This window comes from Rhinolophus sinicus, linkage group LG10 (assembly GCF_036562045.2).
Source record: "Rhinolophus sinicus isolate RSC01 linkage group LG10, ASM3656204v1, whole genome shotgun sequence".
NCBI lineage: Eukaryota > Metazoa > Chordata > Mammalia > Chiroptera > Rhinolophidae > Rhinolophus > Rhinolophus sinicus.
The window spans coordinates 69,188,279-69,211,069 of record NC_133759.1 but is presented as its reverse complement, the minus strand read 5'-3'; the positions used below and the strand labels follow the sequence as shown (position 1 = coordinate 69,211,069).

Genomic DNA, 22,791 nt, shown 5'->3' with positions numbered 1-22,791 from the left:
TGCTCTGTCCCCCTTTGCCTCCATCTTTGCTCCCATCAGCCTGAGCAGGGGGCAGCACCCCAACCCGGGAGGGAGGAGACAGGGGTGCAGTCCAGTCCACGCTATCCAGAGAAGTCTCAGGCCAGGCTTCTATCCTGCATGTGGGAGGGGAAGAGGGGCGGGAGCCCTCACTCCTGCCTGGTCCAGCTCAGTGGGGCTTTGGGGGCAACCACAAGCATCTGGCCTCCCGCTTGGTCTCAGTGCCACCTTAGAGGTCCCAGTCCTTGGGCTTCTTGGAGAAAGCAGGCCTGTGCTCAGCCACAGCAGGGACCAGGCATTTGGGGGACAGTGGAAAGAGGACATCCACCTGGCTTGGTTGGCTGGAGCTCTGCCTCCTGGAGCCCAGGGAGAATCTGGAAAGGACCACACCACACCTTTGTGGCTGCCTCTGCCTGCTGGCACACCCCAAACCCACTGAAACCTTAGGCCTCTACAGAGTTTGGAGTAGTCAGGCTCCCAGCGGGAAACAGGGTCTAGTCAGACAGAGCAAATGGAGGGTGGTAAATGAAGGCGCCTGAGGGGATGGGGGAATCTGGGGGGCTGCAACATCTGGAACCCTGCATGACCACCTCAGGTTTGAGCAGTGCTGACTAGGCCACTTTTAATGAAATCTACTTCTAGCAAGTTTGCACAAATGCTGTCTAAGGGGTATAGCAGAGAAACAGCACATTTGTGTGTGTGAGTGTGTCTGCCTGGGACAGTCTCCCCATGTCCCCACTTCTACAACAGTGAGTTGACCTTGAAAACCTGGGTCCCCCATCCCCCTGTCCTCTGCCACCCCTTCAGTGTTGGATTGAGGGGCCGGCACTGGGTCCCTTGATCCCTCTGTGCTTTCTCCAGGATCTTGCACATAGTAGCTCATCTGTAAATATCTGTGGAGTAAATGATTCAATGAATAAATACATTAAGAATTGCAACAAAGGAGGAAAAGTGTCAGTTTGATACGTAAGAGAGAAAATAAAAGGAAAAAAGGCAATAAAAGCAGAGAGAAATACAAAGGCCTTGTAATGTGGGGCTGGTTGGAGTGGGAGCCAAGTATTCTGTACAGCTGGAAGGATCCGAAATGTCCTCACTCATAAGCGGGTAGGTGGCCAGTCTGAAGCCTCGTCCCAGCTCCTCCTCTGCCTCTCCTGTCTCTTTCGCTCTAGTTCCCAGATGCACTCATTTCTTCCCTTTGGTCTCAACATACCAGCAGTTTCATGTCATTTGGCTCTTGCTCATGCTCTTCCCTCCATGTGGAATATCCTGCCTTGTTGACCTTCTTTAAGATCAAGTCAAATGCCTTCTCCTCATGCTCCCTGCTGGGACCCACTGCAGCAGCCCGTCTGTTTCTCGTGGGGCTTTGAGCACAACTCTGCCATGGTCTGACTCTACACCCTGTCTCCCATGGGCTCTTCTGGGGCAGGCCACTGTCTAATTCTTCTTGTAGAAATTCAACAAGTTTGTTGAATTGAATTGGAGTTTGGGTATTTAAAGTCTCAGGTCTTCCAGAAATTTGGCTAGTGAGAGAGTCATGCCCCAAAGGTCTGCTATTTTTGATGTTTTCTTTCAAAGGCTTAAGACATAAGACCCATGAAGGCAGGAAACTGGCTTAGCCCAGTTCAGAGGACTTCGTCCAACATTAGGCCAAGGTACCTTATAGGAAATGATTATGTGTCAACAGTAGATACTTCTTGAACTGTTAAATTGGACATGCTAGAAGCCCAGGGCTACTCATGTCAATTTTGCTTCTCTTCCCTCATTCTCTGGCTTTGAGCGAATTGTTCATTGCCTTTCAATTGAAGATGGTTTCCAACCTCATGCAGTTGAGTTCAGCCTACCCTTTCTGAGCCTTGCTCTGAATCAGGCCGGTGCTGCGTGCTGAACTCCCAAGGGTGCAAAGCCCACTTCCTGCAATGGGGCTGCTCACCCTCAGTTAGGGAAGGTGGGAGCTCTGCTAGTAAGGGGTGGTTTCAGGGTGCCTGGGCCGTATTTGGGAGGCAGAGGACGGTTGCTGGCTGAAGGAGGCAGCATGGGTGTGTGGAGGGCACAGAACTCTCTGGACTCAGGGAGATGAGGGTTCAAATCCTGGCTCTTCCACCTGCTGGCTCGTTGTGACAGCTGCTCTTCTCTCCATGTCTTGATGTTGTCATCTGTAAAGAGGGTGAATGTGGTAGAGTGCTTAGCTCAGGGCCTGGTGCCAGGCGGGACTGGGAACACCAGGCTGGGCTTATTATGAAGCTTTCTGGGATTACGTCACTATGAAGATACGCACAGGTGGCCTCAAGATGGAGGCCCATGCTCAGCTTGACTCTGAGACCTGCTCAGTACCTCCCTCTCCCACCCACAAACCCTGCCCTGCTGCCCCTGCTGCCAGAGCTTTGGGGCAGCGGCGAGCTTGGTGGGGTCCAGAGTGTGGCTCTGAAGTGACAGGCAGGGTCCAAGGCACGTCCATCCTGTGAGCTCTCTGATTCTCAGATTTCAGAGGAGACTGAGAGGGTGTCAAGATGGGCCTCAGGGAGGGTGAGGAAGAGGTCAGAGCTGGAGAGGTTTGCAGAGACAGGCTCAGCGTCTCACTGGTGTGGCGAGGGCTGCAGTCATGGCTTACTCACTGAGGGGCCGCGTGGAGCCCAGGGCTCTGTCTCATCCCTGACCACATCCACCCACAAGCCCTATCATCTCCCTTCCCCAGAGTTCATGCAGAGCCCAGGCCCAGCTGGGGGTACCTGATGACCCCTGCTGTCTCAGGTGCTGGGATTCCCACGGGTAGACCCGAGGCTGGGCTGGGAACCAGTGTTAGGCATTGTGGATGCTGCTGTCGCCCATGCTGGGGCTTTGGGGACCATGGCCTTCCCAAGATAGGCCTCTGAAGGCGGCTGTTAGTGACGGAGAAACTGTTTTACAGATGCAAGCACTAATTAAGACATTTGAATGTCTTCCATATTCCTCATTCTTTGTTCTTTTCCTTTATGTAATACAGAAACTCCTGCCTAGCTCATTACCAGCTGGTCTAGTAAACATTTAGAGACTATAAGGATATTTTATTTTAATTGCCTGAGCCTCAGGATTATGGAAACAAGATTGTGGGGGAAGGGCTCTGAAACGAGACTGAAAAGAAATGCTCCTCGGGAAGCAGTAACTTAGAAGTGAGTGGTGGGGTGACTTTGATTGTCTGAGCAGTTTAGAGTTCTGACCCGGACCGAACCAGGAAAGACTGAGACCATTCAGAGGAACAGGTGAGCGGAGACTGAGCTCCTGCCTGGCGGACAGGAAGGCAGGTTTGAGCCAGTCAACTAAACACATTTCTGCTTAATAAATGTGGCAAAACGGTGTGGGGACAGAGCCCCAGTAAGCAGTTTCCAGGCTCTCGGCCTCACATAGAAAGGTGCTGGCTCAGGAAGTAAATGGCCATCAACTGTGATTGCATGGCCATCAGCTGTGGCTAGTTGACCGTCAGCTGTAACCAGTGAGCCATTGGCCACTAATATAACTGCTGTGGCTACACTAGGAGAAAAATGGGGGGCTAGCAAGAAGATGGTGGCTGGGCCTGCAAGCGGCACAATGAGGCTTGCGAATTGTGTGGCTCCTGTTTCCTGTGTCTCCAACCCAGCCGCCAGCGAGAATATAGTAGTATGACTTCCCTACCTATGGCTCCGTGGGTGTTCCTTTAGGGCCTAGCCACATCCTGCATTCTTATGTGGGGAGCGGGAGTAGAGACTCCGCAGGCCGCCCCACACGACACATGGCGTAGTTGGTAGGATATGGTGCCGGCCAAAGTTCTCCGAAGGACGGTGGAGCAGTTTGTGCCTATGAACACTCAGTCTCAGGAAGACCAGGAGGAGCAGCTGCCAGAGAGCTGGATCCCTATGGAGGGGTGGAAAGACGTGGACGTTTCCCCAACCAGCATAAGCCAGAGAAAGGGAAGGTCCTTGTGGCCCTGTGGGCAGGGAAGTGCTTGCTGCAGCAGCCCGATGCGGGACTTGTAGTCCCAAGAGGAAATGCTTGCTGAGCCCTCTGTGGGAGCTGAGGGTGAGGTCAAGTTTGTCCCTCACTCCCAGGACAGCCCTGGCGAATGACTATGGACTATGGGGAATTGCCTTCCATCCCTAATTTAATGGACCGCTTGACTGTTTGGGAACGTACCACCATGTAGTGGAACTGGAGGATGTTTGCTTTTGTGTCTTGACTGGCCGCCATCGAGAATATGTAAGCACCTTGACTGTGAGTCACTGTTATTCCAGCACGGTACCCTGAGAGGCCCAGAGAGAGTGGCGGTGCCCTGAGAAACCCTGACTGTGTCCGGGAAGACTGGTGGTACCCTAAGAAGCCCAGGAAGTCTGGCTGTGCCCAGAAGTACTGGTGGTGCCTGAGAAACCCTGGCTGTGCCCAGGATATTGCATTCACCTCCAGGCTCCTCACACAGGACCCTTCGCGGAAGACGCTTGTCACGTAGATTGTGAGGCGAGACCCTGTAGGGGTGGAATGTGGGGTCAGAGCCCCAGAGAGCAGTTTCCAGGCTCTCGGACTCACATACAAAGGTGCTGGCTCAGGTAGTAAATGGCCATCAACTGTGATTGGATGGCCATCAGCTGTGGCTAGTTGGCCATCAGCTATAACCAGTGAGCCATTGGCCACTAATATAACTGCTGTGGCTACGCTAGGAGAAAAAATGGGGGCTAGCAAGAAGATGGTGGCTGAGACTGCAAGCGGTGCAGTGAGGGTTGCGAACAGTGTGGCTCCTGCTTCCTATTCCTCCAACCCAGCCGCCAGTGAGAATGTAGTGGTATGACTCCCCTAGCTATGGCTCCGTGGGTGTTCCTTTTGGGCCTCACCATGTCCTGCGTTCTTATGTGGGGAGCGGGAGTCGAGACTCCGCAGGCCGCCCCACACGACAAATGGCATGAAAATATGTTTTATGTTCTAAGTTGCATGAATCAAAGGCTGGCAAGAGGCTGGAGGGGCAGAGGCTGTTTGCTCTGTGACAGGCATACACAGACTCCTGACGCAGGCTCTGGGTCTCACAGGGCATATGGCCTGCTTTCCAGAGCAGGGCTCAGAGCAGGCCTGAGAGCAGGGCAAGCAGTGGATACTGAACTGCAGGCTGGCAGGAGAAGGGCAAGGTGTTGGCGGCTGGGGTGGGGCCGCAAGCAGGCATGGCACCAGCTCAGCAGTGTGGCCCCCAGCAGGGTGCAGCCTTGCAGTGCCCACCCTGGGCCCAGGGCTCACCCCACAGAGGAGTCTGAGAGCCCAGCTTTCCCAGCACAGGCTGAGGCGGTGCAGAGGGTCCCAGTGAGAAGCCTGAAGCTGGGCAGCTTCCCCTGTGGCCTCCTGGTGGCTGCTTCCAGACCTGACCCCAGGGTGGAGGAGCCACGCCTGGTAGCAACCTGCTTTGCCAACACTCGAGGGCATGGGGTGACAAGGCCATCTAGTTTTCCCGGGTCCAGCAGCAGGGCCCATGTCATGACGTGGCTCTTGGAAAGTTCTGGTGCCTCAGCCAGCAAGCCTAGCATGTTGTTCTGGAAGTGGGTATCTGTGGGGATGTCACTGCCCAGTGGGGGGCAGGAGCAGTGTCTCCTGGGGCCCTCCTGGAGAAAACCTTGCCCCCAACCCCATTCTTCAAGGAAGGCCCTGAAGCTTGAGGAGGGAGGTGTGGCTGGGACTTCGGCCCACATAACCCTGGGATGGGTGCTGGCCACCCTGGGAGCCAGGCTGGGCCCAGGGTAACAGGTGGGGTTGAGGAAGTAGGGCAGAGAGGATGCTGCTGTGTGGGAGAAGCCAGAGGTGTGGTGTCCTGACTGCTCACCCCCCACTCCCACAGGGTGGAAGAGTGCCTGCTAAGCCTTGTTCAATTGAGATCCACCATAAATGCCAGTTCCCGGCTCTGAACCCACAGCGGCTGTGTTTATGGCAGAGCAAATACATCAGGGTCATGCGCTTCCTGGGTTGAGGGCCTCATGCTCATTAAGAAGATCAGGTCTGTCCTGGCAGTTCCAATGAGCTGTGAGAACCACTCGGACCTGAGAATTAGCAGACGGGGTACCTTCAAATGCTTCTCGGGGAGTTTGCTGCCTAATTTCTGAGGCTGCAGGCCAAGGCATTTCATGGGAAGGGGGCTAGCAAACTGCGTCTTGTCTTTGGTGAATCTAAATTCACCAAAGTCTTGGGGACAAAATTCTCCCACAGCGGAGGTGTCACTGTCCTGGGGTCTCTCCAACTTTTGTTTGGGGAAGGAGTGATGAGGTGAGAGGGATGGGGGCCAGACTGGGGGCTGCCAGGTCCTCAGAGCAAGGAGGGGTGCTCAGGTATTGGGGCTGCAGGACTTGGCTGGGGACATGGGCTGTGGCCACCAGGAGTCCAGACAGAGCCTGGCTGGCCAGATTGGGGCTCTGGCCACCTCCTGGGGCTCTCACAGCAGGGAGAGAGGCCCTGAACAGGAGGCTGTGTCAATTTATTCTCAGAGACCCATCCCTAGTGGGTTTAAGGGAGGGAATGAGTCAGTAAGAGAGCCTGGTACAGCTGGGCTGGTGGCTCCCACACTGTCAGCAGGGGTCAGTCCCCCAACCCCTCTCTGCAACTTCTCCTGCAGGGACGTGCTCCCCCCTCAAGACCTCTGGAGCTCTGCCTCCTTCTCCTGGCTTATCACCCAGTGGGTGGACAGGGCTTCTTGCCTAGAACTTCCCAGAAATGTCCCAATCATAAGACTCATCTCATAACTGGGGCTGCTGGCCATGCCGACCGTGAGCTGGGAGCTGGGGTCAGTCACACTGGTGACTCTCCTAGAGCAGTCAAGGGGCTAGGGGCACTGGTAGATCCAATCCCGTTATCTTTGAGAAGGGACACTCAAAGCCCTCCAGAACATCTGATCCCCCATCAAAAGCTCACTGCAGGTGGGGACTCTGGGGACCCACAGGGTAACCAGGCATGCAGGGGGAGGATACCCTTTCTGGAAGACAGGCAGCAACTTTCCAAATGCTGGTGGCCCGCTCCCTCCAGGACAACGGTCCATGGCCTTGGCCCAGGTCAAGAAGGTCCGGGGTTCATGGGTCAAGTGGTCTGAAGGCCATGTGCTGCCTGCTATTGATAGAACTGTTCCCCTTTCCCTTCTCATAAATACCTCTGGCCGTTACCTTTATATTCTGGTCAGAACACTATTTGGGAGTAGCTATTCTTTGATCTCAAATAAATGCTTCTTGCCTCTCACTTTGAAAGACTTTTTATTTTTAGATTAACACTGGGAAGAAAAACAAGAACTTCTTGTTATTAAACCAGGTAAGAGTTACTGGTTTGTCAGAGCAGGTGGGCATCACATGAGAACACGTGGTGCGTCACCCACAGGTCCACCAAGTATGTGGTTCATGGTTGAGATGATCTCTGCAGGTGTATTGTCCTCTACTTTTTTTTTAGCTTTTAATTTTTAAATAATCACAAGAACTTGCAAAATATGTACCTAAATGTCCAAGAGTGACTTGTAGGCTTGCCCAGCTTCTCCCAATGGTGACATCTTATATAACTGCAATGCAATAACAAAGCCAGGAAACTGACATTGGTATATACAGTTAACTGGACTGCAGACCTTTTCAGTTCTCACCGTTTTTTAACTTATAATCATCTGTGTGTGTGTGTGTGTGTGTGTGTGTGTGTGTGTGTGTGTGTCTATGCAACTTTATCCCGTGTATAGATTCAGTAACCACTAGCACAATCAAGACACAGCACTGTGAGCCACCAGGTGCCATGTTCTTGGAAATAAGTCACTGGGAGGTATCTGCTCCTATTAACATTACCAAGGAAAGACCCCAAGCAACAGAGTTTATGCAAATTGAGACTGGTTCCTGTGGCACAGTCCTGGATTCAAATAATCACCAAGTTCACCTAAGAATGAAATACTCAATTTTGATGTTGTTTTTCAGATAATAATATTCTTGTCCTTTAGTTACACCATTTGATGCATATTTAGAAGATGTGTGCATGAAAGAGAAAAAAAATAACTTATCAAAGAAAAAATAATAGCAAATACCGAGTAGTGTTTACTATGTGTGTTCCAGCACAGCAAAGCTTAAAAACAGTCCATTGTTATAAATGAACTCCCATGTGTCACCTCTTTGTATTCTCACGCCCCCGCCCCTTCCCCTCATCTCTGTCCCCTAGCAACTACTGATCTGTCCTCCAGCTCTGCAGTTCTGGCATTTTGAGAATGTTACATAAATGGAAGCATATCATATGTACTCTCTGAGATTGACTTTTTTCCAACATGGCACAATTCCCTTGGGGCCCATCAGGTTGTTGTGTGGATCAACAATTTCTTCCTTTTCAGTGCTGAAGACTGTTCCACTGTGTAGATATACTAGGGTTTGTTCAACGGATACGAATAAAGGTTCTGTGAATATTTTATGTACAGGTTTTTGTGAGAGCATCATTTCTCATTTCCCTGGGATAAATGTCCAAGAATGCGAGGGCTGGGTTGTGTGCTAGCTCAGTGCATGCCTAATTTTGTGAGAAACTGACCAACAATTTTCCAGAGTGGCTGTACCATTTTACATTCTCCCCAGCAATGGGTGAGAGGTCCGATTTCTCTACATTCTTGCTAGCATTTGGTGTTACCACTGTTTTTCATTATAGTTGTTTTAATAGGCATGTAGTGATAGTTCATTCTGATTTTAATTGGATTTTCCTAATGGCTAATGGAGCTGAACATTTGTCATGGTCTTATTTGCCATCTCTGTCTTAGGCGAAATATCTGCTCACGTCTTTTGCCCATTTGGTAATTGGGTTGTTTGCTTTTTATTATTGTTGAGATTTTTTATTGTAGTAAAGTATACATAACAAGAACCAATAAACTTTTCCTTTTTCTTTGATGTGTTTTACAACAATATAAGTTGATATACCTCAGAAGTCTGTGTAACATGCCCATATCAGGAACTGGTGAGGGTGAGGATTGAAAGCTGCTATAACAACTCCAAATGCTCAGAGTTTAAGCACAATGAACATTTATTTTTTTGCTCACTCAAAGCCAGAAGTATTTGAGTGGTTCTTTTCAGCAGCTTTTGCCAAGTGGTAGCTGTGGAATCTGGGTACCTTCCATCCCGAGGCTCCATCAGCTCGATCACATGGCCTCCAAAGTAGCTGTGGGGAGGAAGAGAGAGAAGGGAAATACACATTTTGATTTAATTTTTTTATGAACAGTTAAAAAGGTGATGTGCATTTCTCCCACCCACATCTTATTGGCCAGAATTTAGTCACATGGTCCCAACCCATCTTCAAGGGCGACTGGGAGCGTGGTCTTCCTGTGTGTGGTAGATTGGAAGAGGTGGCAGGTGGGGTGAGCATTGGCACATCCCTGTCATTATTGAGGCATGAGGTGGAGCATGCCTTGCTTGTTCAGGTGATGCTGGCTCACAAGCCTTGGTGCCTATGGCATCAAGACTTGGGCAAAGTGGGTTACTATCGTTACATCAACTGCAGGCAGTGCTGGTCTCCAGGGAGGATGCTGGGCCCTGGGGAAGGGCTAATTTGGACCAAATATAGTTGGGAGAGATGACAATTGGTGTCACTGTTTCCTTCCCCCCCTCCTTCCTTTCTCCTTCCCTCCCTCCCTCCCTCCCTCCCTCCCTTCCTCCCTTCCTCTGTATCCAAGAAAGAGCCTTAAAATAAGTCTGTTCCTAAGAACACATAATGCAATTGGCCCTCATGAATGGGGTCAGAAGGGTTGGGGAAGGCTGATCCTCACCCTATTTGATTCTCTAGCTCAATTTACAAACTGGTAACACATGAGTCTCATCCAGTTAACAAACATACTTTATTTGGCCTATACGGCATTTAAAAAATGCAAATGTATTTAGGTATAATTTTAAGTGTACAAAGATTGTGTACAGTTTAAAATTGCAAAGTCAGAACCACCAGTAAAATAGTACTTAGTAAGAGTTTATTGTGCATATAAGAACAGTATGCAAACTGGGAGCCCTCAGAGCAAGAGTGGAATGAGCTCAGAGGCATATTGTCATAGGACAGCTTATATAGTGACAATGCAGAGGCTGCTTATTCTTTACAGTGATTGGCTATAGCACTAGGGTTTCCCTAGGGATAGGGGATGGTTAAATGTGGTTCCTTCATGCCAGTGGGGGACAGTGTAAGTTTTGTTTATGATTTCCACAGGCATTTACAAGAAATGGTCCAAGTTAAGTTTTGCTTATTTTGCAGAATAAGCTAAATTGTTCTCGTATATGGCTTAAATAATTTTGTTTGCTCAGGGAATTTTCAAGTTTGGTCTCCATGTTGTATTTTACTCTATCTATCTATCTATCTATCTATCTATCTATCTATCTATCTATCTATCTATCTATCTATCTATCATCTATCTATCCAACCATCCATCCGTCTATCTCCAATCTCAATCAAGACAGAGCACATTTCCATCCTTCCAGGAGGTTCCCTGGTGCCACTTCCCAGTCAAACCCGGCAAAGCCTCTCCCTCCAGGGGCTGGCACTGTTTTGACGTCCACCACAGCTTAGTTTCGCTGTCCCAGGCTTCATGCACATGGCTCATGGAGTGCTCTTTTGTACCTGACTCTCACTCAGCACAGCGCCTACCGTCTGTGTTGCAGCATGGAAATTGGTAGTGTGTTTCATTCTATCGCCGAGGACTAGTCCATTGTATGACTGCACCACAGTTGATCTAGTTACTTGACGGTAAACTGGACATTTGGATTGTTCTACTTTTTAGCTATTATGAATAAAGCTGGTATAAAAATTCTTGTGTATGTCTTTTTATGGACATATGCTTTCATTCTTCTCAGTTAAATACCCAGCGGTAGAATGCTGGATTATAGGGAAGGTGTGGATTCAGTTTCCTGAGAAACTGTCCAACTGTTTCTTGACGTGGTGGTACTATTTTCCGTTCTCACCAGAAACGCATGACAGCCCCGATTGCTTTACATCCCCTCTGATATTTGGAATTCTCACTCTTTTTAGTTTTAGGCATTCTAGTGGGTGTGTGGTAATGTTTCACTGTTATTTGAGTTTGCACTTCACTGATGAGAATGTTGCGTAGTCATTTCACGTGCTTATTGGTGATCCGTGTCTCTTCTTTCATGGAATGCCCATTCAGATCTTTTGACCATTGTAATTGGGTTGTTTGTCTCCTTATCATTGAGTTGTAAGAGTTCTGTATATATTCTGGATATAAGACATTTGTCGGGTATAAGTATTGTAAATATTTTCTCATCTATGGCTTTCCTTTCATTTTATTAATGGTATCTTTTGGAAAGGCTATGTTTCTAATTTTTATAAATCAATTAAATATTTTTTATCTTTAGTGCTTATTGTATTCTGTCTAAGAAATCTTTAATTATCCTAAGGTCATGAAGATTTCCACCAATGTTTTCTTCTAGAAGTTTTGTAGTTTCATTTCTTTTAATTGGTAGAATTCAAAATTAATCATAATTCAGTAAATTATTTGCAATACAGGTCTACTAATAAGAAAAATGGAATTTTGTTTTTTTGGGGAAAAGATTCGTAGTTAATCAGTGTTCAAAATTATGTTTCTTATCAAAATCTGTTGCAAATGAGGGTCTGTAATGGTGTTTTATGTATTTCATTTTTGAAAAAAATGTCTTTTCACATAGATAGGTACTGCCAAATACTGATACAATCAATGAGCATACGATTTTTTCCCATTTATTTTTTTGTTGAGATATAATTCACATAACATAAAACTCACTATTTTAATGTGTACAAGTCAGTGTTGTACAACTATATCATTATTAAATTCTGGGATGCTTCTATCGTCCCCAAAGAGAAACCCTGTACTCATTATGAGCCAGTCCAATTTCTCTCTCTCCTCCTCCCTTGGCAACTACTAATCCACTTTATTTTTCTATGGATTTGCCTATTCTGGACATTTCACATAAATGGAATCGCATAGTATGTGGCTTTTTAGTGTCTGGTTTCTTTCACATAGCATCATGTTTTCAAAGTTCATCCATGTTGTAGCCTGTAAAAATACTTCATCCTTTTTTCCGGCTAAAAAATATCTCCTTGCGTAGATATGCTATGTATTGTTTATCCATTCACCAGTTGCTGGACATTTGGGTTGTTTCCATTGTTTTGTATTATGAATAGTGCTTCTATGAAAATTGATGTACAAGCATTTATGTGGACATGTTTTCAGTTTTCTTTGGTATACACCTAAGAATGGAATGGCTGAGTCATATGGCAGTTCTGTGTGTAACTGGGGAACCACCACACTTTTCCACAGCAGCTGAATCATGTTACATTCCCACCAGCAACGCACAGGGTCCCAAGTTTTTCACATCTTTGCCAACATTTGCTGTTTTCTCCCTTCCTCCCTCCCACCCTAACTTCCTTCCTTTCTTTTTCTTTTTCTTTTATAGCTATCTTAGTGGCTGTAAGGTTGGATCATGGTGGTTTGATTTGCATTTTCCTAATGACTAAAAATGTTAAGCGTCTTTTCATGTGCTTATTGGCCATTTATATATTTTCTCATAGTTTTAACATTTATATCTATTATCCATTTCATTAATTTTTGTGTTTTGCATGAAGTAAGAGTTCAGATTCATTTTTTCCCTCACTCATTTGTCTAGTGGATCTAGCACGATTTGTTGAAAATACTTCTTAAGTTGTTCCACAAAGATGTCCACATCTTAATCCCGAGAACCTTGACAATTACAGCAAAGAGGAATTAAGGTAGCTCCAGGCCAATTAACTTAGCACCAACAAGTGATTATTATTTTTGTTATGAGTTAGTAACTTCTGGGATTGGTTATGAGGCAATAGGATACTGAAAAGTGGAGCTTTTCACATTTGGTTTTCTTGTGTCATTTTTGGTAAATTGTATGTTTCAAGGAATTTTTCCATTTCACCTAACTGTTGAGTTTATTGTCATAAAGTTATTAATAATATGTCTTTATTCTTTTAATATCTGTAGGCTCTGTAGTGATATTTTCCCTTCTATTTCAAATTTTTGTTAATTTGCTCTCTTTTTCTGATCAGTCTTGCTGGGTTTTTAGAAATTTGTTAATCTTCTCAAAGCGCTATCTTTGGCTTTGTTAATTTTCTCTGTTTATTTGCTTCTTTTGTATTTTCTTGATTTTGGTTCTTTATTATTTCTTTCCTTTACTTACTATGGAATTAATATATTTTTCCTTTTTAGATTGGTAAGGTGTAAATTTGAACTACTGATTTTTAATCTTTTCTTTTTTCTATTACAGACATATACAGTTATAAATTTCCTTAGAGTCACTGCTTTAACTGTATTCCATAAAATTTGTTATTTTTTGTTTTCATTATCATTTAGTTAAAATATTTTCTAATTTCCCTACTGATTTCTTCTTTGTCATATGAATTATTTAAAGTATGTTGTTTATTTTCCAAATATTTTCTGGGGGGATTTTCTAGATATTTTATTATTGTTGATTTTTAACCTAGTTCCATTGTGCTCGAAACATTCTCTGTAAGATTTTAATCTTTTGCAATTTATTGAGACTTATTTTATGGCCCCAGCATATAATAAGTCTGTTTTGATGAACATTCATGTGCACTTGGAACAAAATGTGTGTTTCACAGTTGTTCTGTGAGAAATTCTGAAAATGTCAATGATCAAGATTTTTGATAGTGTTGTTCAGATCTTATATATTCTTACTGATTTTTTGTCTTCTTGTTCCGTAAATTAATGAGATGGAGGTGTTAAAATCTACAGTTATGATTAGGAAATTGTCTATTTCTCTCTTTCCTATAGTCAGTTTTTGCTTTGTGAATTTTGAAGCTCAGTTATTTTTTTATTTTTTTACCATGAGAGTATTTTTTAAACATTTTTTTATTAGTTTTAGGTGCACAAAACAGTGTAATAGTTAGACACTTATCATTTATATCCCTCCCACAGTGACAACTCCCCTCCCCACATCCACTACCCCTCTGAAATCGCATACAGCCATTACATTTCCACTGTCTCTATTCCTAACGCTGTACTCCGCTTCTTGTAACTATACACATATACAAAATTGTAGTTGATGTTCATTATTGTTCAGCTTCAGTTTCAGGTGTACAGTGCAGTGATCAGGCATCTACATCATCCCTGAGGTGGTCTCCCTAATGAGACCAGTGTCCATCGGACACCCTACAAAATCTTTACAACATTATTGATTACATTCCCCAAATTGACTTTCATATCCCTGTGGCAATCATGTGGTTACTGACTGTGCTTCCTAATCCCCTCACCTTCCCCCTTATCCCCACCCCCCTCCCATCTAGCAACCCTCAGTTTTTCCTCTATGTCTCTGAGACTATTTCTGATTAGTTCATTCATTTACTCTTTTCTTTAGATTCCACATGTAAGGGAGATCATATGGTATTTGTCTTTCTCTGTCTGACTTATTTCACTCAAAAATCTGAAAATGGAACTACCTTGTGACCCAGCAATTCCACTCCTAGTTATCTATTCGGAGAAATCCAAAACTCTAATTCAAAAAAATTTGTGCACCCCTATGCTTATTGCAGCACTACACACAATAGCCAAGACATGGAAGCAACGAAAATGCCCAAGAGTAGATGACTGGATTAAGAAACTGTGGTACATTTATACAATGGAGTATTACGCAGCCATAAAGAAGAATGAAATCTTACCATTTGCAACACTATGGATGGACCTAGAGAACATCATGTTAAGTGAAGCTCAGTTATTAGGTGCAAACAAAATTAAGATTTTTATGAGTTCCTATTGAGTTAACCCTCTTGTCATTACGAAATATACCCTGTTATCTGTGGAAATACTCGTTTGAAATATACTGTGTCTTATTTTAATATAACTATGGCAGCTTTCTTACTCTTTATCATTTTCCTCTTTCTCCATCCTTTTATTTCCAACCGGTGTCTTTACGTGAGGTGTGATCAAACAATATGGTCAATGTTTAAATAAAAAATTTTTATTATAGTAAAAGACACATTGCCACTAATCCCCCTCAAAATACTCCCCCTCGCTTTAAACACGCCTATCCCATCATTCTTGCCACTTTCTGAAGCAGTTCTGGAAGTCCTCTTTCGCGAGTGTCTTTAGTTGCGCTGTTCTGGCTGTCTTGGTGTGCACAGCCCACCATCCCTTGCGGGAGTCGAGGAGTCAAAGCGGCAACCTTGTGGTTGAGAGACGTGCTCCAACCAACTGAGCCATCTAGCACTGGCCCATGTGGGAATCAAACCGGCAGCCTTCGGCGTTAGGAGCACAGAGCTCCAACAGCCTGAGCCACTGGGCCGGCCCAGGCATTGTTATTTTTAAAAACCCTATTCTGACAGTGATTTACTTTTAAAAAATCGATTCTGACAATCATTTGCTTTTAATTAGAGTATTTAGCTCATTCACACTTAATTATTGGTATACAGGGTTTTAAGTCTAATATCTAGTTATTGTTTTGTATTTGTCCCATCTGCTTTGTGTTCCTGTTTCTCTTTTGTATTAATTGAATATTTTGTTGTATTCTTTTTTTATCTTCTCTATTGGCATGTAAGCTATCCTCTTTTTTATTTTTATTTTATATTAGTTGTTTTGGGGATTACAATATGTGTTCTTATTGTATCTCGTTCTACTTATAATTAATATTGTTTCACTTCACACATTAGTATTCCCACTTCACAAATATAAGAAACTAATAACAGTATAACTTCATTTTCTTCCCTTCTTTGTGCTATTGCCTGCCAGAATTGTAATTATATGTATATTATAAACCTCAACTTATAATTATATTACTTTTGCTTAAAATGGACACGTCTTTTGAGGAAATTAATGGAAAAGCTAGTGTTTTAAATTTGCGTGTTTATCATTTTCAGTGCTTGCCATTTCTTCCTGTAGATCTCTGTTTCTATCTGGTGTCATTTATCTTTACTCTAGTATTTTTATAGTGCAGGTCTGCTGGCAACCAATTCTTTCACGTTTTGTTAGTCTGAAATGTCTTTATTTCACCTTCCTTTTAAATAATACTTTTGTTGGATATAAAATTCTTAGATTACATTTTTTTTCTCTCCTCATTACAGTGCTATTCTGTGATCTTCTGGTTTCCATTGTTTCTAGTGAGAAGAAAACTGTCACCTCTGTCATTGTTTCCCTGTATTTATCTTGTCATTTTGATCTGGTTGCTTTCCAAGATTTCTCTTCACCTTTGGCTTTCAGCGTCTGATTATAATGTGCTTATTTGTATTTGTGGTTCATTGTATTTATCCTTCTTGGGTTTCATTTAGTTTCTTGGATCGGCAGTTGATGTTTTTCACTACATTTGGGAAAATTTCAACCACTATTCTTTCCAAAAATTGTTTCTTTCCCATTCTCTGTCTGATTCACTCAGAGACTTGAATGAAACTTATGTTAGACTACTTAACGTTGTCCCACAGGTACTGACACTGTTCATGTTTTAAAAATTAATGTTTTTGTCTTTTTTCTTTAGAGTGAAAAATTTTATGAATCTGTTTCTAGTTCATTGCCTTTCTCTTATTACCTTAAATTTGCTTGTAAGCCAATCTAGTAAATTTTTGATTACTGGTATTTTCTTTTCAGTTATAGAATTTCCATTTTTTTTAAATAATTTCTATTTTTCTGCTGAAATTTCTCCTCTGTTCATACATTAGGACCATATTTTTCTTTAAATTCTTAAACATATTTTTAATAGCTCTTTTAAAGTCCTTGTATGCTGATTCTAACATCTGGGTCATCTCAGGGTTTGTTTTTATCAACTGCTTTTTTTTTCTTGGTTATGAATCATTTTCTTCCTTCTTTGCATAACGAGTAATTTTTTACTGTAACTTGGATATTGTAAATTATACATTTTAAGAAATCTGGCTTATTTTTTCTTCCTTTAAGGAGCTTTTTTTTCTGGCAGACTGTTAATTTACTGGCAACTCTCTGATCCAGTCAAGGCTTGGTTTTAGGCTTTGCAAGGGCAGGGTTGCTGTTGTTATCTATTGCCGTCTAATAAATTACCTTAAAACTTAGCACTTTAAAACAACAACATTTTTTATCAGACCATTTCTGAGGATTAGAAATCTGGGAGTGACTTGGCTTGGTGTTTTTGGCTCAAGGTCTCTCATGATGCTACAGTCACGCTGTCATTTGGGGCTGTAGCCATCTAAGGCGCCACTGTGGCTGCAAGATATGCTTTCAAGTTCACTCATGTGCTCCTTGGCAGGCCTCTGGGCATTGCTGGCTATGACAGAGGGCTCTATCTCTCTTCACTTGGGCTTCTCCTTGGGGGGACTATACAAGGGTATGAATAATAGGAGGTAAGGATCACTGGAAAGCATCTGGGAAGTTGGCTACCAGCTTCTGCAGGGGTCTAGAGTGGCATTTACTCTAGGGAGGGATTTCTCAATCTTGACACTATTGACATTTTGGGCTGGAAAATTATCTGTTGTGGGGAATTATCTTGTGTACTGTAGGATGTTTAACAGCATTCCTGGTTTCTAGCCACTAGATGGCAGTAATACTTCCTATCATGACAATAAAGGAGGTCTCCAGATGTTGCCAAATGTTCTTTGGGGGAGGGGCAAAATCATTCCTCCCCTCCAATTGAGAACCACTTCTCTAGGACATGGTCCTTATTCAGAGATGAGATGTGAGATATATTGTATGTCACATGAATATCTTAATGAGGTCTCTTTCCTCTGACTGGGCCAGAACTCCAACCACTCCTAGCACTGTGTGACCTTTAATCTCTCAATTCTGCTTTCAGCTGTGTCAGCTGCTTTCTGCTGAGCCTTTCAGTCTTTCTCTGTACCTGTGCAGCCTAGCTCTCAGCCAGTAATCTGCAATACTCCTCTACACAGTTCCCTGCTCTATGCTACCTAACTCTTTACGTTTTGGGTGCTTCAACGGCCCCAAATTCTAATCTCTGTCTTCTCAAATTAGCATGTGTGCTCTCTGTGCTGGGTATGCTGGGGCTCCATCTTTTTTGTTGTAGTCAGGATATCGTGCTAGGTCAAGGGTCAGAGGGCACATGGGGTTCACCTGATGTGCATCCTTCTCTCAGGGGTTGCAATCCTTAGCTGGCTGTTGTCCAATGCCTGACAATATTTGCCTGATGTATTTTGTCCCATTATGTCTGTTTAAGGCAGAAGGACCAGTGTGATGCCAGTTACTACATCATGGCTATAGGCAGACACCCCAACATGATTGTGGGGAACCATTTGTGCATTTTTTTCCCAAAGGAACCAACATTTAAAAAATCAGATGATTTCATTTAAAAACAAATCTCTCCAAAGCTCTTGAAATCATATCTGTCAACATGGGGTTGACAAATGACAGTATTTGTCCAGACTGATGGTTGTCATTTGTCTTCACACTTATGCTGTTGTTTTTCTCATTTCTATGAATCCAAGTCTCTCTGCCCACATGTTTTACAAAAACGGAAAGATATACTGAGTGGACAGTGTGATTTTTTTTCTCACACATGTCCAACATCACTTGTTTTTGTCAATTTCAGTTGGTGACCCCTTTTCCCTGAAATGTAGGGGCTTTGGGAACAGATGAGATCCAGCGAGAGGGAACACCCTGGTGTCATCTGTCTTGCCTATGAATAAATCTTGAAGCCTGTTTGATCTGAGCGAGCGCATCTTCTGAGGCCTCACTGGGTTGGGTGAGCCACAAGGCACCGCCAGGCAGTTGGATGAGCAGGCTCCCTGTGAGGCTCTGGTGTTGTTGCTTATGCCCAGCATGAAGCTGTTCACTTTCCAGAGGGCTCTGGCAGGAGACCCTTCAGTAGCAAGTTACCGAAAGAAAAGCTCAAAGAGGAGAGGGACCCTGCTTCACACACATCAGGATTATCATCTGGTCCAGCTCCTACCCCATCTGGTCTGGGGTTCTGAAGGAGAAGGAACAGCCTTTTGCTAAATGGAGATCATGAGACTTATCCCCCAGGGGACCCTGGACATGAAATCAGACCAACGGTCATTGGATCCATAAAGGCTGGAAGAGCTTTAAACTGGGTTCAAGTTGGGTTTGCATACTTGAATGCCCAGAGGGGCCAGATATGTAACAGACGAATCAGACCAGATGTTGAGCAAAAGGGAGCAGTGGGGTCTGTGGCCCCTGGAGGGCACATTCCTTGGTTGGACGATCTGTTTCCAGATGGAGCCAATCAAGCAAAGCCACGCTTGGGTTTGCCTGTGGACAGCCAGGGTACATCATGGCCAGTTTTCCCTGGGGCACCAGTTATCTTATCATGATGCACACAGTGTGAACAGGCTTAGTTTCAGGTTGGCCATTCCTAGACAACAAGCTCAGCATGAGCTCCATGATCTGGGCTGATGGCTGTCCTGAGTTGCCTCCTGACCAACTGGCCCGGCCCCTCAGGGACTTCCTGTATCCCTCAGCCTAGGGACCACACTCTTATGAGAGCTTTCGTCTTTTGGTTGGTGTTGTCTTGTGCTCGGTGAGTGCAGGGGCTGTGGAGGGGAGTGAAGGGAGATCCAGGGCTACCCCTCAGCCCCGAACTGACTCTTCCCTCCTCCATCCCACACTGATGCTGCAGTTCTGGCTCTGCACAGGGAGAGACGGGGGACAGGCATTGGCTCATCTGAGCCACGAGGCCAGAAGAGATCACACTGAACCCCCATCCCGTTCCTTGACCACAGCAGACAGTCCTCCTCCGCCCTGGCAGCCATGTCCCCTTTGCCTGCAGTCAGAGATACCCTCTGTTTCCTGCAGTCTCCTTTTAGTTGTTCACATTCAGAGGCGTCTCCACTCCTGAAAGGGGTCCCCAGTGGGGCTGGAGGAGCCAGCGGCCCAGGCTGGTTCCTCATCCTCCTTACCTGATTGGTTACCTTACAGTGTCTTTTCGATTCCCTTAGATTTTTCTAGGTGTTTATGATAAAAATGTGTACACTTGGTTTTTAAAGGTTATATTTTAAGAATGCTGATTTCAATTATCTTACTAGATCCAGACAAGATAACCGGTACCCCCGGGAAAACTGGCCATGATGTACCCTGGCCATCCATGGACAAACCCAAGTGTGGCTTTGTTTGACTGGCTCCATCTGGAAACAGATCACCCAACTAAGCACTGTGCCCTCCAGGGGCTGCAGACCTCACCACTCCCTTTTACTTAACATCCAGTCTGTTGCCTACATATGATTTTTAAAAAATATCAAAAAACTAGGAATTGACAGAAACTTCCTTAACTTTATAACTATTATATTCCAAAGCCTACAACAAACAGGATACGAGGTGAAGACGTTTTAGATACCTTTGCCCTGTGAGCAGGACTGGGTGATAAGGCCCACGCCTTCCCCGCTGTTACCATCACGCTGGGGTCTCAGGTAATGCTCTGAGAAATGGAAATGGCATCGGGCCTGTCAGGATTGCAAAGAAAAAGATTAAACTTTCAGTATATGCAGATGGCAACATCACACATGCTGGGGGTGCCTCAAAAAATGTGTACACATGACTTGTATTCATCTTTTGCTATTGGTATATATTGAGTATTACAATTTTAATACAGTTTTTTCCTTCCTTAAAATGTGTATACATTTTTTTTGGCACCCTCTGTATATTAAACTCACATGAATCAACAGACAAAGGAACAGGACTAACAAGGAGCTGAAGCAGGGTTTCTGTATTCATGATCAGACACCAGCAGCCTCCCTCTACAGCAGCAAAACCATCTGAAAAATACGCCACAAGGCTCTGCTGAAGTGCCGGGAAGGTGGCGCCTGCGCAGGAAGCGCCTCCACGCCCTTCCCCACACCTTGCCCCACACATCTTTGCCATTCAGCTGTTGCTGAGCTGTGTCCTTTCTAATAAACCAAAGGCAAACCCTGTAAATAGCTTTTTTAAAAAGTGGAGTTTTTTTTTTGAACTTTTCCTTTTTTTTAAGAGCTTTTTTAATTGATTAAATTTTGGAGTAGAAAATACAGACAGATGACTCCTTGGTTCATACATGGTTTTGTAAGAGTATTCAGCAAAATTACTCCTGGACTACAAATTTACAGGATTCTCTTCAAACAATCCAAAACAGCTGGCTAATATCCAAACCTTCCTTTGTTTCATTAAATGATGAGGCACTGATAAACCAAATAAATTATCTTTATTGAATGAAATAAGAACCATATATGCAGCAAATGTACTATAAAAATGTCAACTTTCAAAAAATACCATAAAAGCTTTATAGGAACAAATTCTTAATGAAAAATGACCGAGGAATTGAAAAAAAGTCACCATTTGCAACAGCAGAAAAGCATGTGAACTCAACCTAATAAAGAATGCACAGGGCCCTTCTGCAGAAAAATGGAAACTTCTAGTAAAAGACATAAAAAGAGAAATTAATAAATGGAGAGATTACTGTGTATATGGATGGATGTCTTAATGCTACAAGGCTCCTGAAGCTCCCAGATTCATGCAGGCATTAAATGCAACCTGGATCAAGATTTCAGCGGGAATTATTGGTAATCAACAAGATCACTGCAAAATTTATAGAGAAGAATCAAGATGTAAAAAGGGGTTCAGTCAATCTTTCAAAATTGTCCTGGACCAGATGTCGTGGCATATTAGGGCCTGTGGTCCTGGTCGTGAGGCAGACTGACATGTCTGTCAATAGAATGAAATGAGAGCTAGAAACAGATCCGGTGTCCACAGGATGTGGTGTATGACACAGTTTACATCACACAGAAAGGGGAGAGGATGGCTGTTCAGTGGATGAGGCGGGGAAAAACGGACTTCTGCTTCACTCCCATGTGTTACGTGGCCTCTGGATGGACTAAAGGCCGATAGATGGGAGCGAAAGCTCTAAAACTGGCAGAAAAACATGCAGGACAATATCTTTGTGACCTAGAGCTGGGAGAAACTTCTTAAATAAAACTCCCCACAATGCAAACCGGAAGTGAAAAATTGATAGATTTGTCTAAGTCAACATTAAGGATATCTGTTCAGTGAAGAGCTCCACAGCCCAAGTTAACAGAGGGCAGACAAGGAGGAGACAGCTGTGATGCCTACAACTGCTAAAGGATTACTGTTTCAAATATAAGAAAGTCCCAGCCAGTCATTTAGAGAAAGACATGTAGCCCCGTAGAAAAACGGGGAAGCAGAGGCAGAGGCAGTTCTCAGACGGGGATGATGCCCACACGGCTAGCAAGTGTCTGAAGAAAGTCAAAGAAACACAAATTAAAGCAACAGTGAGATGCCTCTGTGCATCCAGCAGAATGGTGATACTGAAAAGGTGGATGGTACCCAATGTCTGTGGGGATATGTGCTAGAACTCTCAGGCACTGATGGTTGGAGTACGGATAAGCACAATCATTCTGGGGGCAATTGCACAGGATTTAGTGCATGTACACTTTGACCCAGGAGTGCTAGAGAGGCTTTCACTGGGTGCCTGAGGGGATGTGCACAGCTATGCTTATTATGGCATCATTCTGATGGCAGAGTGCAGGGGACAGGCTCTGGGTTCACTGCCACGGGAATGTTACAGGTTCAACACGGCAGCTGCAACGTGCAGTGTACATGATGCAGCAGGAAGAAGCACTGAATGAGTGGTTCATACAGTTCCATGGACTGAGCTCCAAAACAGTGTCGAGAGAGGAAAGCAGGAACTGAATGGAGTCTGTAGCCAACACCGTTCATATGAGGTAACAACACACTCACAGACCAGCCTGCACGTTTCATAGGGAAGCACGCATCTTTGAGGTCAGATCGGCTGTGTGAGATATTGTGCCCATAAGAGGGAGGCAAAAGGAGTGGGGAGATGGAAAGGAGGAAAAATTAACTGGCAAAAAATAAGTCAGGGGTTGCAT

At 44.5% G+C, this 22,791-nt stretch overlaps 1 long non-coding RNA gene across 1 annotated transcript; it reads right to left on the bottom strand.

Annotated features, from left to right (window-relative positions):
• Positions 1-8,905: 8,905 nt before the first annotated feature.
• LOC141567118 (uncharacterized) lies at positions 8,906-20,678 on the bottom strand. Its single transcript, XR_012489513.1, has 3 exons — positions 20,597-20,678; positions 20,250-20,355; positions 8,906-9,138 (listed from the first exon to the last, which is right to left on the bottom strand). It is a non-coding gene; the product is annotated as an uncharacterized LOC141567118 (long non-coding RNA).
• Positions 20,679-22,791: the final 2,113 nt, after the last annotated feature.